This window comes from Cupressus sempervirens, chromosome 5, assembly GCF_028749045.1.
Source record: "Cupressus sempervirens isolate cs-2001-9-10 chromosome 5, ASM2874904v1, whole genome shotgun sequence".
Taxonomy (NCBI): domain Eukaryota; kingdom Viridiplantae; phylum Streptophyta; class Pinopsida; order Cupressales; family Cupressaceae; genus Cupressus; species Cupressus sempervirens.
In genome coordinates, this window is record NC_143122.1 from 301595176 (window position 1) to 301619104 (window position 23929).

The window sequence follows — 23929 nt, forward strand, 5'->3', positions numbered from 1 at the left end:
GTGAAAAGTATAAAAGAGGATATCAATAAGAGTTGTGAAGAGATGATGAAGAGTTAAGAGTTTGATATAGAATCAAATTGTGAATTTGAATTTGGATACACAAAGCATACAAAAAGACTCAGGAAGTAGAAACAAAGAAAAAGGGATTTGAATAGCTTTAGGAAGAAACTATTTTATAGGTCATTAACATCTTTCTTGAATAGTCAATAGTTTTTGCAAGTGTATGTAAAATCCCTTAACTAGGTAGCTCCGAAAAATACCTTTTTTTTAACATAATTAATTGTAAATCCTTTAACAAGGTGAACACTCCATAAGTGGGATAAATTATCTTAATAAATTAATCTTTAATATGACTTTTATATACATCTAACAATGTATCAGTCACTCCTAACCAGGTGATTGACTTAGAAGGTGACAATATTTACCTCGTAGTCAGAAAAATCTTTTTACAATAATGAAGATCCATGGGTGACATCCCCACTATGGTTTTTCCCTCTAACCAAGCGTCTTTGTGAGACCAAAATTATGGTGTCATGTATGGATGCATGAGTTTATTATGGTTGTTTGTTTACTATATATTTTACATTTCAACAAATAGGTAAAATCATTATCATTACAACAATTAATGAGTATAAGTAATTGGTTAGTGCATTTCATATTTTAATTATGGTTAAAGTTTAATTAGGTAAATTATTAATAAGTAATGATTCATTCACTCCCCCCAATGTAATTATCTTTCCAACTAGAAAAACCAAAGAGAAACTAATTTTCATGAAATGTGTAACAACACTAGTTAAGGTGACACTGAATAGGTGATTTGTTACAACAAGGATAGCTTCTTGAACAAAGGGTATTGTTGGTAGGATAAATACCTAAATAGACACAACTCAAATATAAAAGGCTCACTGTCGACACAAAGTATCACTACCAAAACAATGAAAATAAATAGAAAATAGAGTATAGTGCTAGGTCTCTAAAAAAATTAGTGAAGAACTGTATGCACCTCCCCAATCAACTTGTTCGATTAGTTCACACTTTCATTATAGATATACATGCATTTAATTATTTACATCCTCATTGTTACACATACATCTTGAAATAATTTTACATATATATAGAAAAATCATGACCAAAATATATCTAACAAAATAGATTTAAGATGTGCTATGGCACTTCGAGAAATACAATGACTACCACAATCTTCAATGCTCAAAGTAAGAAAAATAGGTGTCACAAAAATCATCTAAATTCTTCACTAAGTATTGGCCCAAAACATAAGCTCCATAGAATCACCATGATGATTCAAACAATCAACTATACATGAAATGGTAGAACATTTAATTCTAAACCAGCATTAATGAACAATATATAAAGCACAAGTTACTAGTGAAACCAATTGATTTACAATCACCCCAACTGGTAGAAACCAATTGATTTAGAATCACATATGCACCAATGAACCACCAAAGGTTGGAATGAGGATGTTTGCAACTAATGACAACCAATAACCATAAACCTTATATTCCAACAAATTGTAACCCTAAATCAAATTGAATCCAATTCTCTAATTCAAATTAACCCTAACCTTAATACTTAACCAAATTGAACCCAAATGTTGTCCATGGCCAAACCCCAAACATACTTAAACAATAAACCAAATATGATTCCAAATAATAGTTAAAATTTGATTAGGGAAGAGTTTTAATTAGAGTTAAAAAAAAATTAAGTTATTTCTTAGGACTCACTACTTTGGATGCTACTAGCTATATATATAATACAACAAATTATATATATATATATATATATATATATATATATATATATATATATATATATATATATATATATATATAGAGAGAGAGAGAGAGAGAGAGAGAGAGAGAGAGAGAGAGAGAGAGAGAGAGCCTATAGATATCGAGGCTTTAATTTACTTTAGTAAAAGCTCTCAATTTAAAATTAAAGCCTTGATATCTCTCAACTTTCTCTATATATATTATATACTATATAATATGTATAGCTAGTTACTAGTTACGGAATACAAGAATTCTCATATTCTACAACATCGAGGAGGGTTTCTAATAAGGTTATAATAAATGGAAATTAATATTTCTTATTGAAAAAGTTTGAGTTTAAGTTTGTGTTTTTGCATGGCTAACTAAAATGATTAAAAAAAAAAATCTATAGAGAATATTAAGTGGGTGGTGATGATTGGAAAATGATTAGTGTAAAAGTGGTCAACTTGAATTTGAAGATTTAGAATTAAAATTATGGCATAAATCTAAGCTAGATCTTCTCTCATGGGTAAAATTTGACTCCACTACAATAGTTTGTGCTTCATTAATGACAATGAAAATGCTGTTGCTGCATATATTCTTCTAGATTCGGACAATAAAAGTACAAGAAAATACAATCACAAGCTTGTGAAATTCATTATGGATGAAACATTGTGTAGAGATATTGGAAAGTTTTGTGGAGAAAATAATTTAACAAAATAAAGGATAAGCCTTAGCCATTGAACTTTCTAACATGTTGTATTTAATAGGTACCATAGAAGAAATAATATCTATGAAGAAACAATCATCATTTCAAGGAAACTAAAAGTGATGATTCTTAGCCAAAGTCCTTGGAATAATAGTTTTGAGATCAATGTAGAGAAGAATGTTAAAAGTGGAGGGAAATATTCCTATTATATTTGATTTTGGGATTGCTACAAAACTCCAAGGAATCAGAGTGTTCAATGTTTTTTGTTTTTTTTTTTTAAGGCAAAAGTGGGCTAGGCACTGAATATATTTATTAATAAAACTGGTTCAAAGAGCTCAACCAGGAAAGAACCAAAAAGAAAACCTGGAATAGTTGCTTATATACCAGAGTGTTCAATCTTGAGGATAATAGAATTGTTTTATTATTCTTTTTCAAATAATTTCACTTGTTTTATTTTGTATTACAAAAAAGTGGGGTGTAATATCTCATTCTATTTTATTCTAAGGCTATCTAGTGGCAATAATATTTGCATAATGATATTGGACAAAGGACCAATAAAAAAATAGTTTTCCATGAGATTTTTCTTATTTGAACATTTATGGGGAGATTCAATTGAGATGAACATTACTCAAGTATCATTAAATCCTAAATCATGTTTGAAATACTCTTCTAGGATATAAAATAGGCATAATGTTTTCTCACATATAGAATAATAAAGATGAAATTATCCTACCAAATGTTTTATTGTAAAAAAGGTTATTAGAAAAATACCTACATTGGCAATACAAAATATAGAGACATCCCATAATAGAATTATGTTTAAATATATATAAAGAAATGTAAAAAGATGGTCATAGAAAGCTAGACAAGAGTCACAAAGATATCTAAAGATGGTGACAATCAATTTAAGCTATTCAAGAGATAGACAATAAAATAATATTTTCAAGTAGAAGAAAGACATAGTTGTAGTGGTAACTAATGGTAGAGATGGGCTGGAAGAGAGACTCATAGTCAATCTTTCTACATCAACATCATTTATATATATAACACTATTGGCTAGCCCTTGTCCCATAAAATTTACAAGTGATAGTAAAGTAATATCCATTACAATCTATATCAATAGTGATATCATAGATTCATAATTCCAGTTCAAAATGTTAACTACTCTTTAAAGAACATACATTATCCCAACTATTGATATTTAAATATATTTATATAATCGATTGATATATCTACCATACAAAGGTTATAAGTTTTGATTTTGGTGGGTTTAACTTACAAATATCAAGAAGCTCATCAATGCTTGTGAACTTATAGTCAGGATAAAGTTTAGAAATCTCCAGATCTTCATTTGTTAGCTCGGAGTTAGTTTTTTCACCATTAACAAAAATAGTGTGCAAAATTGAAATGGAGATGTTATATAGATCAAGAAAGATTGCAATGACACAATTTAGTTTATAATATTCAATATGAGTTATAAATATCAACAAATAATGGAGAGGATGCATTTGAAATATGAACAAATAATAATGAAGAGTATGCATTTGAAATATTAACAAATAATGAAGAGTATATATGGATTGATTTTATTTTACTCTCTGAGAGCTTTACCATCTCAGCTTCAGACAAAGAGACTCTTTTTAGAGGCTGTCTAGTTTTCTTCTCCCATAATGAAGATTTTGTTCTGGCTAATCGCATTCATAGGAGATTTGATAATCACTAACTTGTTTAATGTTCTCAAATCATTGGTCATCATTATGTTTAGAGTGGCAATATCATCTTCCAAATTCATAACAGCTGAAAACCAACATTAAGAAACTCTCGAACCATTTAATTTCAACTAGATGCATGACAAATGTTCATATAACAATATTCTCACTGTTAAGGATTCATCCTCTTAAATTTTATTTAATCAAAGCAATACATACATGATCTATGATAAAAAAAATTCTCTATTTTAACTCTTGAGTGGTGTATACTTGTACTATAACCATCTCCATAGATAACAACTTCCAATGGTGATGATTTATGTTAGAGGATGAAGTAAGCGATGAAATAAGAAGCATACGATTTTGAAGAAATGAATATGAATGGAATCCCTTGTAAATGTTAAATCAAGAAAAGAAATAGAACAAAGAAGATGAATACAAAAACACAAGATGTATCGTGGTTCAGTGAAACTTGCCTACGTCCACACTTGAGCAGAGATTACTTTATTATGAGTAAATGGATGTATTACATGGGCTACATAAAGCCATTGTATAGAATTGTATGAATATGAAGAGCTAATAGGGAGAATGAATAGTCAGTCACCGTTGGGCTTGATATCCCAACATCCCTTTCTCTTTAGTATCCCTACATTAGCAATCAACCCCAAAGTTATTCATTCAAGATCCCATCAAGCTATACCATCATAGGTATGGACATCTTGAAAATGTTAATTTGAGCTTATTGTTTTTAATATTAAAAAGTAGCTAAAAATGGGGGCTGACCTAGAAACAAGCTAAAAAGACAACATAAAGTCATATCACATTTTCATCCTACCCACTTTCTTAATATCCAAAACCCCCACATTAACGTATCCCACATTGTATAACTACTACAACCCATAGGCTCACTAATAGTTTGGAAATTAAAAATATACATAATCATAGTAATGATCATAAGTATAAACAACGAGAGTCTAGTTATAGACAAAAAAAATCCCAATCGGGGAGAGTTCTTAACAAAAGAAAAACCAAGAAAGCTAGCTCTATTTTTCTGCTTATATGGTTTCTCCAGCAACACACAGAGCCAGTCATCCACCAAGAACTAGTATAGGGATGTTGTGGTATCAACTCCAACAAAGGCAAAAAGACCATCCATTTGAGCATATAGGAGGTGAAGGGTGGTGGAGGTTGAGTACATCACCTTGACTATAAAGTTAGTCACATCATCAAACCTTTAGTTAAGGTTATCTTGTCGCTTCATAAGTATCTTGTCAGTCTCCTCCAATCCAACCATATCCTTAGCATACCCTCGAGTACCAATCCCTAGTGACACCTCTAGGTTACTCCCTTCACCTTTAATATTGGTTTTTCCTTTATCACTCTGATGGACAAGAGAGGTAATAGTATATGGGTCTCCATAGACACCTCCTGCAATGTCCACTTGAGCAATGTGGGTATCTCCTTTGAGAGTGTGAGAAACATGAGAGGGCAAGGGGCCTACTTGGCTATCCATAGGGATAAACCCACCTCCCATCTGAGGACCTCCACTCGCAGTGTCATCCTTATCATCCTCTATATACTTACCATGGTCCACCTTACTTTTCCACCTCTTGGTGGATTTTTAACTTTTTTGCATTGCTTGTAGAGTCTGATCTAATGGTGCACTCCTACTTCTCCTTAGGGTTTTGCCACTTCAAATTATTTCTAGACCTCAGGGATCTTCTCTTACCCACTTCAAGCTTAGCATCAAAATCAACACTAATACATATTTCCATTTTAATTTGTCGAAGCATGTAGGAAGGGGTAGGATTTGGGCATTTAGTATCAACAATAGAGCCAACTTTAACCAAAATATGCATAGAAATGGAAGGTTGCGGGTTGGGTTGAAGTATCTAGAAATTAATGGGTATAGGAGGAGGATGGATGCAAGAAGTTGAGTCCCACTTTTGGGAAAAAAGTGGTAGTGTTTTTTCCTATTTTTCAAATTTCTAGTCATTTAATGTCCAAATTTGAGACACATCAAGATTGAATCTTGAGAAACTTCACTAATAGAAAATTCAATGCTTAGAGTCTAGTTTTCAAATATGTAATTGTTTGTAATACCCACATGGTATAAATTATATTTTGCTAGGCATGTTCAAAAACCACTTTTTCAAATGGCCTATTTCACGATCATACCACACGTGTATGAACACCCTTTTTTGGAGCAAAAAAATGAATTTTTGTAATTCCTTTTGGGAAAACATACCTAGCACACCATTTATTGATGAGAATATTTTTCTGTATCTTTTTATTGATTTTTTTTCATGAATTTTTATTTGACCATAAAGTGGATTTTGGAAACCTCTACTGTACGACCACCATAATTTGATGAAAACTTCACATTTTTTCAATTTTTTAAATATTGAAGTACATTCTATGTAGATTGATGACATATAATTTATTTGTCAAAAAATGTAAAATAAAAAAATTCTTAAAATTTTAGTTAACCATACTATTTGAAGTTTAGGTACCAATTTGGCTTGATAAATATTGTAAAAATACTAAAACAAGTCATATTATTATAAAATTTATATTTTTAGAAACTAACAAAGAGTACTATAATGGGTTTTTATTTTGTCAAAAAAATCATTTGGAAAGTCAATTTCATGATCTTGTGCCTTAGCCAAATTTTCTAGAACAAGCACAGGCTTGGTCCTACCAAGCCTATCCCAAGCCAAAACACAATGCAACCCATGGCATGTGAAATTAAAATTTTAAGAAATGAGTACATGTTTCAAAATGGGCACCCATTTCTAAATGTAGGTCAAAATGAGCTTTCAAGAGCCAAAAATTAAATTTTTTAATTTTTTAGAAATAGGTACCCATTTTGAAAGTAATGGCTACACATTTTGAAATGGGTACCTATTGTGAAAAAAAAATGGGTACCCATTATTTTAATTTAGGATTGGACACTTGAGCCTAAAGCGGGTACCTATTTTTTAATAAATGGGTACCAGTTTCTAGAAACAATGTTTTTTACTCAAGGATTTCCATAGTTTTGGTACTCAACTTCTTGTATTTACCTAGGATATAAAGCCCTATGGAAATTATAAAGGTGGAACATGAAGGTTTGATGCAACACCATATATGATTTTCCCTCTTTTCTTTTCTTTCTGACTCAAAATATTGTCCTCCATAGAATCTAATAGAAGGAAGGGGAAGGATATAGGTCCCTATTCCTAAAGTGATTTAGGATGGGGAAATGGTAGTAGTAAAATATAGGGAAACAACCTTCCAGCATGATGTAACACATGATGACATAAAATACCTCATCCCATGGTGGTGGAAGGGCTTCAAGTTCAAACCCACCACATGATTGAACTAGCTCTTCATGTAGGCGTAAAATCTTATTCAAGTTAGCTTCAACTAAAAATCTAGTATGCTTGTGCCATTTCTTACCTTCTAGGGAGATCTTACTCGCTCTAGTAATGACATCTTCATTAATTTTAAATGAAATCCCATTCACACATGCTAGTTGTTCCATGAGTTAATAAACTATGTGGAAACATTTTCATCACACCCCTCAATGCATTTCATGAACTGAATGAAACCCCCTTCATATAGATAAGTCCAAGCCACTTCATTATTTTTAATACAAAAAATTGACTTTATTGTTCTACAAAAGAAAGGTAGATATTTTTCCAAATGTGGTAAAGCCTGGTAAAAAGTGTGAGGGTTGTATTTTGGGTAAGCATAATAGACAATGCTTTCAATCAAACAAGTATAGAATGGAAAAAAACATGATCAAAGCTTATGCACAGTAATTTGGTCACCTCATGTAAACTATTTCAATTGGGGGGAGTCAATATTTTATAACTTGTATTAATGATATAAGTCATAAGGATGGAAAAGAAAGTGGAAACTATATCAAGTTCCCAAGGTTTGATAAAGGGGGAGAGTGTACCTCAATGATTTTGTAAATTCTTGCACAAAAAATAACATAAATGAGTCAACAAATAGTTATACTTCACATAAAAATGGAGTGGCTAAGAGGAAGGATAAGACTATGATGAAAATGGAAAGGAACATGCTTAAGGAATAGGGACTCCTAAATGAATATTAGTGATAGGGTGTAGCAACACATTTATTTGATAAATAGAAGTCTAGTAAAGGTGATCTATGAAAATATTATACAAGAGGCATGAAAACATGAAAGTGGGTGGTTGATCTCTTGAGAGTGTTTGGTTGTGCAACATATGCTCATATGCCAAAGGATAAGAGGGTCCATGACATATAGGTTGTACGACATGGTCACCAAGAAGATCATCAATAGTAGAGGTTGTAGAAGCACCTACTTATTTGATAAATTATAGAAGTCTAGAAAAAGTGATCCATGACAAAATTTCACAAGAGACATAGACACAATGCATGTGGGTGATTGGCTTTTTGAGAGTGTTCAGTTGTGCAATATATGCTTATATGCCAAAGGAGAAGAGGGTTCAAGGCATATAGTTTGTTAAACCTGGCCAACAAGAAGATCATCACTATTAGAGATGTTGAGTTTATTAAGAATGAGCAATGGAATGACTTAGTGGAAACATCTTCATACCCTTTAGATAGAGTGCCCATTTATAATGAAGATAATGAGTATGAAGATAAACAAGAAGATTCTACAATAGATGTTGAATTAGATAGAGTACTCTTCGGAGATTTGGATTCACACAATTAACTCTTGACAACTCTTGACACAAATAGGTAGAAAGACAATCAACTAGAGATAAAGAGGACACTAGCTCCAAAGAGCTCCCAATAGCTCTGAATTAGTACATAAAGAGGTCCAAAAGGATCCAGACAACTCTCAACTTAGTCTGCACAATAGAGAAACAATAATAGTGATAGATCAAGCTCCTCTCTTACCTCTCTAATGCTAAGAAATACCAAAAATCTACAAGGGAGATATACTAGAGTGAAAAGTATTATAATGACATTGATGAAAATATGATTTTTAAAATTATTTTCTCACAGTGAACATTTTTTTTTGAGGATGCTATTAAAGAGAAAAAATAGTATGAGGCCATTGTTGAAGAACATAGGAGCTAATTTATTTACCTCCCAAAAAGTAAGCTATTAAGCTTAAATGAGTCTCGAAGCACAAGAGAAATGCTAAAGGAATAATCAATATAAATGTGCAACAAAATTGGTTTTCAAAGGGTACAAACAATAGTTTGGGAGAGACTGTGATGAGACATTTATTTTTAGCATGAATGGAAACTGTATGCAATCAAAGCGATTGGAGCCCAACACAAATTAAACGTTTAAATGGATGTAAAGTTCACCTTCTTGAATGGAGTGTTAAAATAAGTGTTTGTGGAACCACTATCTGGTTATGAAGTTCTAGGTCAACAAGACAAAGTGTGTAAACCAAAGAAAAATCTTTATGAGTTGAAGCAAACTCTATGGGCATGATTGACTCATATTTGATGGGCAATGATTTTAGAGAAATAGATAGTGAGCTCACTCTTAATGTCAAGGCAAGTGATACTAAAATTTTAATTATTTTCTTGTATATAGATGATAGAGTTTTTAGTGGCGATGATGATTTCTTCATTGCCAATTTCAAAGAGCCCATAAAGAAAGAGCATGAGATGAAAAGTTTAGGCCATTTGAGGTATTTTATAGGAATATAAGTAAAATAAATGCATGATGGTATTTTAATCTCTCAAGCAATATATGTAGTAGATATTTTTTTTAGATATTTAGAATGCAAAAAAATAAGCTTGCACCAACACAACAACCATAGTAATTAAGTTGATCAAGTAACATTGTAGTAATAATGTGAATTTGACCATGTACAAGAGTTTGGTTGAAAGTTTGATATATTTAACAACTAGGATAGATATAATACATTTAGTAAGTAGGTGATTTCTAGATTTATGGAGACTCCAAAAGACACCCACTGGCAAGAGAGTAAGTGAATAATGAGATATGTCAATTCCACAAAATTATATGGTATTTTGCATGCTATAACAAATAATTCTGAATTGGTTGGTTACAGAAATAGTAATAAGTGTGGTTCATATGAAGAGCACATTAGATTATTTGTTCCATTTGGGTTCAATAGAAATTTTATGGGTTTAAAAAAAATAACCCATAATTTCTCTATAGAATCAAGGCTGAGTATATAGAGACAAAATATTCAGCTATTTGTCTTAGGAGGATTTTAGCAGATTTAAAAGAAGTGTGGTTGATATGAAGAGCACAGTAGATTATTTGTTCCATTTGGGTTCAATAGCAATTTTATGGGTTTAAAGAAAAAACCCCATAATTTCTCTATGGAACTAAGGCTGAGTATATAGCAACAAAATATCCAACTATTTCGCTTAGGAGGATTTTAGCAGATTTAAAAGAAGAAATAAAGGATGAAAAAACAATTTTTTATCAATAGAATTAACAAAAGAAAATCATGTGTTTCATAAAAAGGTAAATATATTGAAATCAAATATCATTTTATTAGAACTTTAGTCAAAAATGATAAATAAAAATGAAGTATTGAAAGTCTAAGAAACAACTACTGGACCTTTTCACCAAGCCATTGAGCAAATCTAAAGAGAAATCTGAGACATAGTTGTTTAAGATTAGAAATTATCACATTTGTCGGCTCATGTAAAGTGAGGAGTGCTGAAACTATAAGAAATTAGGAAGCCAAGACATTTTTCCGAGACAATTGTAAGAAATGTTGTTTTAGTGGAAGTAGAATGCTACTGGGATCAGCTTCAATTGTGTTTAAGTGTTTGAGAGGAAGATTCATGTATACTACCCAACTGCCGTCTCCTGCAGGGCTATGAGTTGGCATGACATATCCCGCGTCACCACCCCAAGGGAAATGGTAGCTTGCAAACGTAGGCTTTCCCCATCCATAATCAACCTCATACAAAGGGAATCGTAGTCCAGAAGACACCATAACAGCAGGTCCGGATGACTCCACCTCATCTCCTCCGCGGTAAATCTTGGCTAAGACAGGTGTTGGCTTTGTTATCTCTACGAAGTCGATCAAACTTTGAAAATGCTCCTCATTTGCTGCACTTTGTATTGCATCATGAATTAACCCTGCACTCCAGCAAAGTGATTTTGTTTTTACACAATGGGCATGTGTTTCAGCAAAGGGCAAGGTTATTACATTGCCAAAGTAATGAGGAGAAACCCCAATTTTCCTTAAGCACGGCCGGCCATCTACAGCTATTCCCATCTTGCAATTCGCCGTGTCCTCTACATTCTGGGTGCATATCAGTAGCTTCCATAAGTAAGCACTGAATGCCTCTAATTTGGTGTACTTGTTACCATTGTTGTTTGCATTCAATTGGAGACCCATAATTTTCTTCACATCTAGGTAGTAAATTCTACTTGCTAAACAAGTTGGGTGAGGATTGTCTTGGCTGGATTCTTGTGCAATATGCCTCACATACATATTTTCAATTTGAGCACATGAGTAAGCATGGGGATCTCTAGGGCATAATATGGAGCGTGTAATGCTTGGATTGGGAGACACAGATGACTCATTTCTGCACACCTTTGCCCAGCTCATGAAAAACATGTTAGCAGAGTATGCATCCGCAACTCTGTGGTCAAATGTGCAGCCAACAAGAATACCACCACAGCTGAACTCGGTAATCTGCAAATATTCAATATGGTTAAGCTCGGAAAAATAATTAAACTTTGACTATTTAACACTTTTACTTGTGATGTTTAAACAGTCCATATGTTTTCTGTCGGATCTTTTACCTGAACAGCAAAGATAGGAATGCCATCTTTTCGAAAGTGCTTCGAAAGTAAAGGAACGAGCTTCCCCTGTACAGACTCATCAGGATTATATAAATTTAGCTGAGAAATGGAAGTTGCAGCATAAGCTTGGGTCAAACAAACACCCTTGCCATTGCAATGGACCTGTGCTAGACCAATGCTGTCTGTCATCAATCTTCCTGCAAAAACATAATATGACACCAACACTCTCGAGAGAGATGTCTTTAGATGAAAGAATGCTGATGCAAAAGTCCCAGGAGAGGGATTTTCATAGCAAAAATATACATGAACGGAAACTGGAGGAATAAGGAGATCTAGATTTGACAAAGGAAGCACTTGCTGCTGCATTGGAAGGGCAGGCACTATAACTTCTTTCTTAACAATCTTCAAATGATAATCTTTGGAAATGCATGGGTTAACGGAAGCCATCTCTTCCCGACCTCAACTGATTTTCTTGATTAATGCAAATTTCAATGGCCTGAATGTAAATTTCAATGGTACAACCTCAAACAAGATTTTCCAGCAATGCAAATTGAGATTGCTCAACCTAAAACAAACTTTCTCACCAATGTAGATGACAGTTGTACAACTTCAAACAAACATTTCAACAAATCAAGTTTCAATATCACAACCTCCAAAAAAAACTCTTTGATCAAGGAAAACTTCAATGATCCAACCTCAAACAAACTTCTTGACCAATACAAATTTCAACCTACCTCAAATAATTTTTTTCACCAATGCAAATTCAATAAAACAACATCAAACACACTTCTTCACTAATACAAACTTCAATAGCACAACCTCAGACAAGCTTCTTTCACCAATGCAAACATCAATAGCACAACTTCAAATAAGCTTCTTCACCAATAGCATTACAAGTGCATACTTCCTTGGTTTACTACTTGTTAAACTAATTCCAACCCATTAAATACACAACCTAGAAAAAGTTAAGCACAAGAATTGTGCTGGCATTCTTTTTGGCTGGCTGTATCTCTCTGTCAATGTACATGATTGAAATGCCTCTCTGTACAGTGAGATTTCTATTAGTCAATGCATATGATTGAATGCCTCTAAACAGTGTGATTATCAAGCCAATTAGATATTGGTAATTGGAGCAACTAGACAACAAAATTTAATAGTAAGCCTGTTAAAGAAATATAGAAGTCATTATATCATTATTATTCAAAATAGTTATTTATGGATTTATTATATGCAAAGTACATATGTATAATCCAACAATTTAAAAAGCTTATTAAAATAATTTATATGCATTAGCACATGCTAGTGACAATGGGCAAAACTGTATTTACAAGATGGTTCGAAAGACGAACTTTTATAATTACTTTTGAAGTGATGTTTATAATACTTGACCACTTGAAAGATAAATTAACAGTTTTAATTCACAAATCTTTTTGTACTATTATTGGTACAAAAGCTGTGATAAATTCAAGGCGCAACTAACTAATAGAAAAAACTTATTTCAGTCTCACTTAGATTTAATTTGAACTCTGAATTTTTTCCCATAAAGAATATACCATTTCACATGCCAAACTAAAAAATGAGTTTAAGCATCGTTTTAGTAATTTGAGGTAAAAATTCTTCTTCGTGATGTATCGGCACCAATCTCCCCTTCCATCCTTTATCTATGACGAATGGTAGTTATTTTGTATATTCATTTTGTACGTTCTAAAACTGTATACCAGTCATATATGTAACTTAATATTAAAGTTATTGTGTGTTAGGGAGTTTAATATTTGTAGGACATCAACTGTTACTCCATGTTTATTGTTTTCAGATACCCGATTTTAACAAGAGGGTAATCATTACGATGTAAAGAGATTCAGTTATATTTAATAGAAAAAAATATCGAACAAGTTGTTCTAGAATATAAACTTTTATAATTAATTTCAATATTTAATGTTTATAAATATATAATAAATTAATACATGGTAATTTGTGTATGTGTAGTATATTAATGTAAGCAGATTTTCACAATCCATGATATATGTAAATGTTTGTTTTGGTGTGATCGTGTTGCAATTTTTTACCATCAACATTTCCAATCATACTCAATGATCCATCAGGGTACCTGACATTCTTTTATCCTCATGATGGATCTTTAGGTATCCTAGCATTCTTCATCTTGATGATGGATCACAAGTATGATCAGAAGCATTGATGGTAAGAAATTGCAACATAATCACACCCAGACAAGCATTTACATATGTGTAGTATATTATTGATGGTGGACAAAATGCATGTAAATACATTTGTAATATTGGATAAGTTGGTCAAAAATGCAATTTTTTTGAAAATAATTTAATTACTTAATGCTTATAATAATAACATATTAGTATGAAATACAAGAATGAGTGCTTCCACCTTTGCATCTACACCCTTTTCCAATGGGCGACTCTAGCTTAGGTGCTTCTGAATAAATTTCTACTAAAGGTCTATTGGGTGTGTTAGTTTTAGGTAGCTTGGACAACTGAGTGTGAGTTTATTTCTCCAATCTTCCACTACATTTTTGGGAAAAATATTTCTTTGAGACCATTGATAATTCTATTGGTCATTTTCTAAAGGTGAATGAGGCTATGATTGCAATGGGTCTCTCTTCCTTTCTTGACATTCTATTTGACATTGACATATCCATAATTGTCCCTGGGGAGGTGGTTCTCATGGCGGGGGATATTTCATGGGATGAACTAGTGGGTTATGTTGGCCTCACCTTTTGGTGTTAGTGATGCTTCTCCTTTCGTAATTTGGTATATATATTAGTTTGTTGCACATCAAAGAGGTGTTGCCACTTGGTGGAGGGATACAAATGATGACTATTTCACCATTTTGTGGATTGAACTCTTCCTCTCATATCTCTTTGCAAATCAATGATGGCTCCCCACAGGGTGATGCTCGTAGTGAGATAACCTTTTACTTCTCTTTGGATCTGACAACACCTCTTACCTCTAATATGATCACCTTTGGTTGTGTGGATCCTTATCAAATTTATACCACTCTTGTATTGTACTAACCCTTTAACTATTGAGATACAACATTGTTAACACTCTATTCCTATTATTGATTCTATCTTGAAGACTATTCCACCACCTTCCCCTTATGGTGGGTCCCTATTAAAATATCACTTGGATAGTTGTCTCCAGGCCAAAAAAAAAAATCAATTTAGAGACTCTTACTCTCCAAAGGCTAGGTGGTGGGTGAGTTGTCTATTAATTATCAAATCACGGATTTTAAAAGTTGTGCTACTAGTTTTCTATTAATGAATTTTCTTTGACCTTGTTTTGTAAATAGTTGTTTTGAACAAACCTTGGGCCATAGTGTTGGAAGGGTTAAACCCCTTAATATAATACTTCAATAATAATAAAAAATATTGATACATGAAAATGTATCCACCTGTATAATTAATTATTGATAGTGGCAAAAGTACATACTACTACATTAATAATATTGAACAAATTGATCTAAAATACAAACCTTTATAATTACTTTTAACATTCAATGTACATATAATAACCAAAAACATGGAGAAGATAAGTTTACTAATTTATATATACATATGTTAGCACCTAATTGTTGGTGACTAAGATATCATAAATTTATGCCCATGTCAACTACATGATAAAATTGGGTTGCTCCTGCTCTAAAGCCCATTCCTTTGGAACTTCTCAACCATCTTAATTCTTTAAGATTCTATAGGCTGGATTAGTTCAATAAAGTTATGTAAAAAAGCTTGAAGTTGGTAGATTGTACAACTAAATCTAGTTTTGACTTGCACTAGTTCCAAATTGGCCAAGTACGTTTGACTGGAAAATGATATGGGATAGTAAGGCTATACCCAAAGTCAAGCTTTTTAATTGAATTGTTTGTCATAATAAGATCCTTACTTTAGATAATCTTTAGAAAATAGGTAAATTCAAATTGTCAATAGATGTATTCTATGTGAACATGATCTTGAGTTTGTTGAGCATATTCTCTTCTCTTGTCTCTTTTCTTGGAAAGCCACACAAAGTATTATGAGTCTTTTCAATTTAGAATGATGTTGGAGTAATGATCCAAAATGTTTTGTTAACTCTTGGTTTTCCCTATCACCTCATCCTTTTGTTTCTGAACTCTAGTGGTAGTTCCTTGGGTATGGTAGCTGGAGCTTGTGGAAGGAACATAATAATATGATATTCAGGGAATTGCGTAAAAATATCAAAGCAGTTAATATGGGGCTCATCCATAACATGATGGACAATATGAGGATTCCAAATCCATCTAAGAATTGTCCCATCCCATCCTTTTTTTTGATTTGGAGGTTTTTCGGCAATGGGGACTATTAGATAATTTGAGTTTTTAAAAAAATCTTGTGACTGGTATCCATAGGAATATTAAATCCCCACCGACCTAGATTAGGTTAAGATGAATTTTCATGGTTCCTCAATGGGTAACCCAGGTCAAACGAGTGGGGGTGGGATTTTGAGAAACTCAAAAGGGGAATTGTTGGCAGCCTACTCAGTAAAGTAAACCTTGGTGTCTAGATGACTTGTGTCGTTAAGCTTGTTTCCCTTTATCATGGGGTTATTGTGCCGACAAGGATGAATTTATAAAAAATATTATTGGAGGGGATGTCTTAAATATAATTAATATTTTAAGGTCCATGACTAAGGTTGTATGGAATTAAAAAGATGTAATACAAATTATTAGACACCTATTAATGAATGTAGAGGAGGTTTTTTTTTTTCCACACTTGTCAAGAAGGAAATCATGTTGCAGATAGGTTGGCTAGAGTGGGAAAATATACAGAGGTATTCAAAATTTGGGATGGCCCTTTCACTATCCCAACAGAGGTGTATGACACAATCTTCTATGATCACTCTAGAGTCACACATTAATGAAGATGTCATTATTTCCTTTCTGGTGGTCTAGTTGATATATTGTTTTGACAAGTTAGCTCTCCATTTGGGTGTTTGAGTTATTTAGCTTGTCTACGAAACTAAAAGTTTGGTATTTGATTTTCTTAGGTTTGTTCTTTTTGAAAGTTATGTGCAAAATTTACTATCACCAGAGTGGGAGAAGAATGGATGGAGATACCAATTATATTGAACTTGATGAATGAGGGGATCATAAAAATGACAATGCACTTTAGGAGACCATTGAGCATGGTGGGATTGTGAAGTATATCACGGGCATAAAGGGTTACAACCCTGATCTCTCCTAGAAAATTATGGAGTCTTTGGATGAAGCCAATGTTACAATGGCTTTTTTTTCCTTTTTGATTATGTCAGAGTTTATTTTCCATTACTATGGTGAGCAAGGAAGGTGTAAAGATTATGAGGAACATGAAAATGTCCTTCAAAGAGGGTTTGGAGTGCTTTCTTGGCCCTAGTGAGAAAGTTACTAGGATTCATCATCGTTTCAATGAAGAGGAAATGAATGGGGTGTGCCAGGGCCTAGTGAAGGTTCTCATTCAACTAATTACCCACACAAGAAGGTACAATATGTTTCATTCCCATATTTTCCTTTAACATGGTTCACCAAATCCATGGGCTACATTCACCAAACAATGAGTCCAATATTTTTATTTTCCATTGATTACAACCTAATTACAAGTTATAATCCTATTACAACTAAATACCACCACAAGAAGCTATTATCACATTACACTCTACAAAATTCCTAACCCTAAGCCATTTTATACAAGATTTTTTTTCCACTTACAAAATTAGTGCTAGAATAATTTAAACATGTCGGCCCATAGAAAAATAGCTGATAAAATAGCCCCAATTTTCTCTCTCTCAGGGGCTACACCCCTGAATCCTCAATAATCATGGGCTATCAGCTACAACTATATTGGGGGTTGTCTCCCCCAAACCCTTTTCTCAAGGCCCAACGCCAAACCCTACTAAGGAATTACAGTGAGTGTATAGTACTTCCATAACCAATCACCACAAAATAAAAATCTCCCACTTGAGAACTAATTAGGCTCCATACTAGACAAAATCCTACCACTTGGAGACTAATCAAGTGTAGTAATACTACTACTCCATGAGGGTCCCACCAGATTGAGCCAACCCAGCCTCAACCGTTCATTTATTCTATTCAATCTATAAGACCAACCAAAATTGAAGAAGAGTTCAACTTCTCCCTTGTCACTACCTTTCTAAACACATCTGCTTGAATATCATATATACATATCTTGTCCATGTTTAATAATCCATCCTCCAATACTGACTGATTGCAGAGCAACTGTATGTGTTTTATCTACAAATATAGAGAAAAATTCTTGGCAAGATGAATGACACTCTAACTATCTACATATATAGATAATTATCTTGTTATGGATGTCCCACTTCTTCCATGAAGAATTGAAGCCATATGATCTCCTTCGTTGCCTCTGTAGCAACCACATACTCTTCCTCTATATTGGATAAAGCATTCACCTTTAGTAACTGAGAAACCCAACTCACAATTGTCCCACCCACAATAAATATGTAACCTATAGAACTCCACCTGGTATCAAGATCTCCTATCAAATCTAAGTCAACATAGACTTGTAAATCAATAGTAGAGCCCCCAAAATGTAAAAATTTACTGGATGTTCCTCTCAAATATCTGAGAATCCATTTGACTGCATTCCAATTCTCACTACTAGGATGACTTATATACCTACTAACTACTCCCATTGCATGGGCAATAACTAGCGTAGTACATACCATGACAAACATTAAGCTCCCTATACCTGAAGCATAAGGGACCTTGGGCATCTTGTCCTCATCTTCTTGTGTCTTTGGACACATCTCCTTAGTCAATTTTGAATGACTAGGAAAAGGTGTGTTGGCAACTTTGGCAACTTGCATAGAGAAACCTTGCAACACCTTTTCAATATAATCAGCCTAAGATAGAGTCAATTTTTTTCTTCCTGCCTATGCAAACTTTCATACAAGAAATTTGTTTTTCTGCCCACAAATCCTTCATAGAAAATGAATGTGCTAATTATTGTTTTAACCCTTTAATGTGATCCATGTTAGACCCATCTAGAAGCATATGATCAACATATAAACATAAAATAATATAATTATCATCATCCAACCTCTTAAAATAAAAACAATGGTTTGAATGACAGCTAGTATAGCATGCTCATGCATAAAACTATCAAATTTAAGATACCATTGTTGAGGTGCTTATTTCAAGCCATATAAACTTTTCTTCAATCTGTACACTAATTTTTTTTACCTTTGACCTCAAATCCCTATGGTTGTGCCATATATATTTCTTTATCTAGATCACCATGAAGAAATGTTATTTCAACATCAAGATACTCCAAATACAAATATTCAGTAGCCACATTACTTAAAATAGTGTCAATAGAAGTCATTTTAACAACATGAGAAAATATTTGACCAAAATCAATTCCATTTTTTTGTGCAAATATTTTTTCAATTAACCTAGTTTGGAATATTTTCTTACCTCTATCCACTTCTTTCAACCTATAAACCCATTTATTCTGTAAAACCCTTTTAGTTGCAGACAACTTACATAAACCCCAAGTCTGATTTTTTAGAAAGGAACCCATTTCTTCTATTATTGCAGACTCCCATTGAAGCTCTGTATCCACCTACTCAACTTCATCATAAAATTCACGTTCATCACAACTTGTTAATAAAATAGAATATGAGAAAATCTTTTTGGAGCTTAGCCTTGTTGATAATCTAACATTCACTAGGTTTTGTCATATTTTTTGTTGCAGAGCATGAGGGACTACTGGAACATAATCCTATTGAGTATCATCCACAAATACATAATGATTTTCTTTCTTCTCATGTGGCTACAATAGATATTTGTACAATACTTTCTCCTTGAATATGACATTGACCTTCCTACAATTTTGTGATTTTCAAAATCCAAAAGACTATAAACAAATTTATCAATTCCATATCCAAAAAATAAACATTTCTTTGACTTAGCTTCCAAATTGGTTCTATTTTCAGAATCTATATGTGAAAATGCTTCACAACCAAAGGTTTTAAGAAAAGAAAACTCACCTTCTTAGAAGTCCATGCTTCCTCTAGAGTACCATAACCCCAATGAGTAGAGGGGCATCTATTAATAAAATATGCAGTAGTATTAACAACTTCCACTCACATGTTTAAGGGTAGCCCAACATGTAACCTCATACTCCATTCAAACTCCATTATTATCCCATTCATGTGTTAAGCCACTCCATATTATTGTGGAGTCCTTAGAACAATTTTCTACCTACAAATACCATTAGTAGAACAATTTAATCTTCAAATTCATTACGAAAATTCTAGCCACCATTATCAGATCTAAGATATTTTAATCTTTTGCCAATCTCATTTTCAACCAAGCATTTCCATTTCTTAAAAGTTAAAAATCCATCAAATTTTTCTCTAAGGAAATAAACCCATATGTTTCTAGTTGCATTATCAATAAATGTAACATAATAATGAGAGCCACTAAGGGAAGATACACAATCTGGCTCCCATACATATGTATGCACAAGCTCTAATCTCTCTCTCTCTCTCTCTCTCTCTCTCTCTCTCTTTCATTCCCACTATTTATAAAACTAACTCTTTTATTTTCAATACACACAACTTTTATAGAAATCCATATTGACACATTTTAGACCTGATAAAAATTTCTTTGAATGAAGTAATTTTATACCTTTCTCACTCATGTGCCAAAGTATATTGTGCCATAGTGTTTTATCAAAATATACATCTACTTATTCTCCCTACTTAACTGCAACATCTATTCTTGAACATTCATTTTTCTCTAAAAAAATTAAAGTAGAAGGAACAATATGTCCTGTACAAAGATATAAGGGGCCTACTTTCACACATTTTTCTACGACAAGGGAACCTTTTGAAGCCTTCCAATTTTTATCATTAAAAGTAAATGTGTAACCCTCATCACCTAGTTTTCCTATTGGAATTAAATCCCTCCTCGGCCTTGAAACATGTCTTACCTATTGTAGTAGCCAATGATTCCCATTCTATAACTTAATCTTAATTCTACTTTTTCCAACAATCTAACAGGGTTCATTATCCCCCACATAAACAAGCCCAAAATTTCCTTGGACATAATCAAGAAAATAACCTCTATTTGGAGTAGCATGAAATGAAGCTCCTTACAACCCATGAATCATCAACATATTCTAAAGAAAGAAAGAAAGCATCATCTTCCAATTTATTACTTACCACATTATCCTCCTTCTCCCCTTCTTGTTTGTCTCCTTCATTATTCTTTGAAGTCCAACAATATTTCCTTTTATGCCTTGGTTTCCCACACCACTAGCAATCTCTTAGTCCTCTTGATTGAGACCTCTTCCCTTTGATTTTCCTCTTGATTTCTCACAATTTCTAGAATTTTTTCCTCTCTCATTTGCTTTGTCTTTATTTTGTGCATTCAAAGTGATTCCTGATGTAGATCCACTTGATCTTTTTCTATGAGTTTCCTCACTCAAAATAAAACCAATCACATCCTCAAATTTTAGAGTATTAGATCTAGAAACACAATTACTCACAACCATTACCAAACCACTCCAACTTTTAGGCAAAGAACACAAAATAAAGAAAGCCCTAATTTATTCATCAAAATTAACATTTACAAAAGATAATTTTTTGGTAACCATGTTAAGCTCATTTAAATGATCTACAATAGATCCACCTTCTCCCATCTTCATATTAAATAAATACCTTATGAGAAATACCTTAATTGAAGTGGAGGGCTTTTCATACAACTTCACTAGGGTTTGCATCAACTGTTCTATCATCTTTACTTTCATTATATTAAATACCATTGATTATGTTAGGAATAATCCAATAATTTTAAGTGTCTTTCTATCTAAAATATATCAATCCACATCTATCATAGCCTTCAGTTTCTTGGATTTTCCTTGTAATGGCCTCCATAAATCCTTTTGATAAAGATAGTCCTCCACTTTTATTTTCTATAATTGAAAGTTTTTCCCATTAAAATTCTCAACCTTTAGCTTACCCTCATTTTTCATCACTCCCACTCAACTGTGAGACTCTTACTCAACCATGAGATCCTCTGGTAGAGGGTAATTGAAAATAACTAGGCTCGTATACCACTTGTTAGGATTTAAAGAGATAGAAATAAGAAATGCATGCAAATATATCAAATATCGGAAAAATAATAAAGTACACAGAAGAGAACACAAGACACAAAGATTTAACATAGTTCACCCAATCCTTGGGCTACATTTACCAAACTACGAGTCCAATATTTTTAGTATCTAGTCATTATGACTTGATTAAAATCTATAATCCCCTTACAACTCCATACTATTGCAAGAAGCTATTATCACATCACACTCTATGAAATCCCTAACCCTAAGCCATTTTATACAAGTTTTTTTCCACTTACAAAATTAGGGCTAGAATAATTTAAACATGCTGGCCCACAAAAAAATGGCTGAAAAAATAACCTGAACCCTATTGAGGAACTATGGCGAGTGTATAGTAGTTCCCTAATTAGTAACCAAAAAATAACATTGCTCTCTATGGAAAACTATAAAGTGAAAGGGTCCCTACCCAAACACTAGGGTCTTTTATTTAGGCTCTATGAATTCCACTAGAATTTGACCCTTCACTCCTGCCCTCACCTTGCACCTAAGTTGAATAGGGAGATTTTCAAAGCCATATCTCCTTCCATTAGGAAAACTCACACCTTGACCACTCCTAGAACTTGCACAAAAAAAACAAAACAAAAAGATGATCTCCTTGATACCCAGGATGAAATAGTGGTTATTGCGGATGCCTCTAAGAAGGGTTCTGCCTTAGCTATGGAGATAGATTAGACCCTAGACAACTCTTCTCATTATTTTAACCCCTATCTATGGGCTCCACCTTGTACCTTCCCTTCCCTACTATGGAATATTTAAGCTACTTGGGAGAGCCTCAAGTGTCTAGGGAACCCTGGCTTGGCCTAGTCTCAAACAATGAGGATGTTTCCATTGATTTGGATTATCTTACCTTACATTCAACATAGGTGGCCTCTTATTAAAATAGGTTGAAAGTGATGGCTATGTGGATCCTTTTCCAGATGCACATTGCATACAGGAAGATCAATAGGGTGTAAAACATTGTAGAGAAAAAGAAAAAATTGATGGAGTGGACTTCGAGCCACATGGATGAAGTCAGGTGGAATGTTGGTAGGGATTTGGATGACAAGCTTCAGAGTTGGGAATAATTGGAGGACTAGGTGGAGGACACTAAGAACAAAGTTCTTTTGGAGGAAGAAAGAGAGGAAATGTTGAAGGCTATGGTGTCCATAAAGAAAACATGAGATCAACATGGGGAACAAATGAACTATTTGGTCTCCCAGAATAATTTGGTTCAAGTCAAATTGAAGAAGGAAATTGGCAGTTTGAAGGCATAGTTGGAGGAAAAATCTGCAAAGAGGAAGTATATGGAGGAGACCTCAAAAATGGAGGAAGACATTCCTAACGCCTTCCAGGGGTTGAGTGAGACCAAGCCTTTCCATTTCCCCAAGTTCTCCTTACTGCATCAGCTCAAGGAGTTACATAGGTGATGGGATGGGTTGTGTTTTTTTGCCTTAAGGTGGTGTGTGTTGGGTTCCTATTGTATGTTGGTTCATGATCGTGTCATTTGGTGTGGTTGTTTTAGTTGTTGAATTTAGTGCAATAGGTGGATGTTGTTTTTTAATTTATTTTTACTATTTAGATTTGATATTTGGCCTTGAAAGATTCAATTCAATGTTATAAGAATTTCTTACTTCACAATCTCTCTTTTATATCTATATTATGTAGTACTATTAATGTCCAAAACTTTAATCACAAAATGTACAACAACACATTTAAAATGGACATCCAACTATCCTAACTAATAAAGATTTAAACAACTTAAATTTAAAGTACAAAACATTGAAGTTTACAAAATTGTTTCCTCATGTAA

The 23929-nt window shown here is 33.2% G+C and overlaps 2 pseudogenes; both read right to left on the reverse strand.

Annotated features, from left to right (window-relative positions):
• The window catches only part of LOC149555776 (isoeugenol synthase 1-like), an 81751-nt pseudogene that overhangs the window by 26002 nt on the left and 31820 nt on the right, over positions 1–23929 (reverse strand).
• On the reverse strand, positions 10867–12398 carry LOC149555777 (coniferyl alcohol acyltransferase pseudogene; annotated as a pseudogene).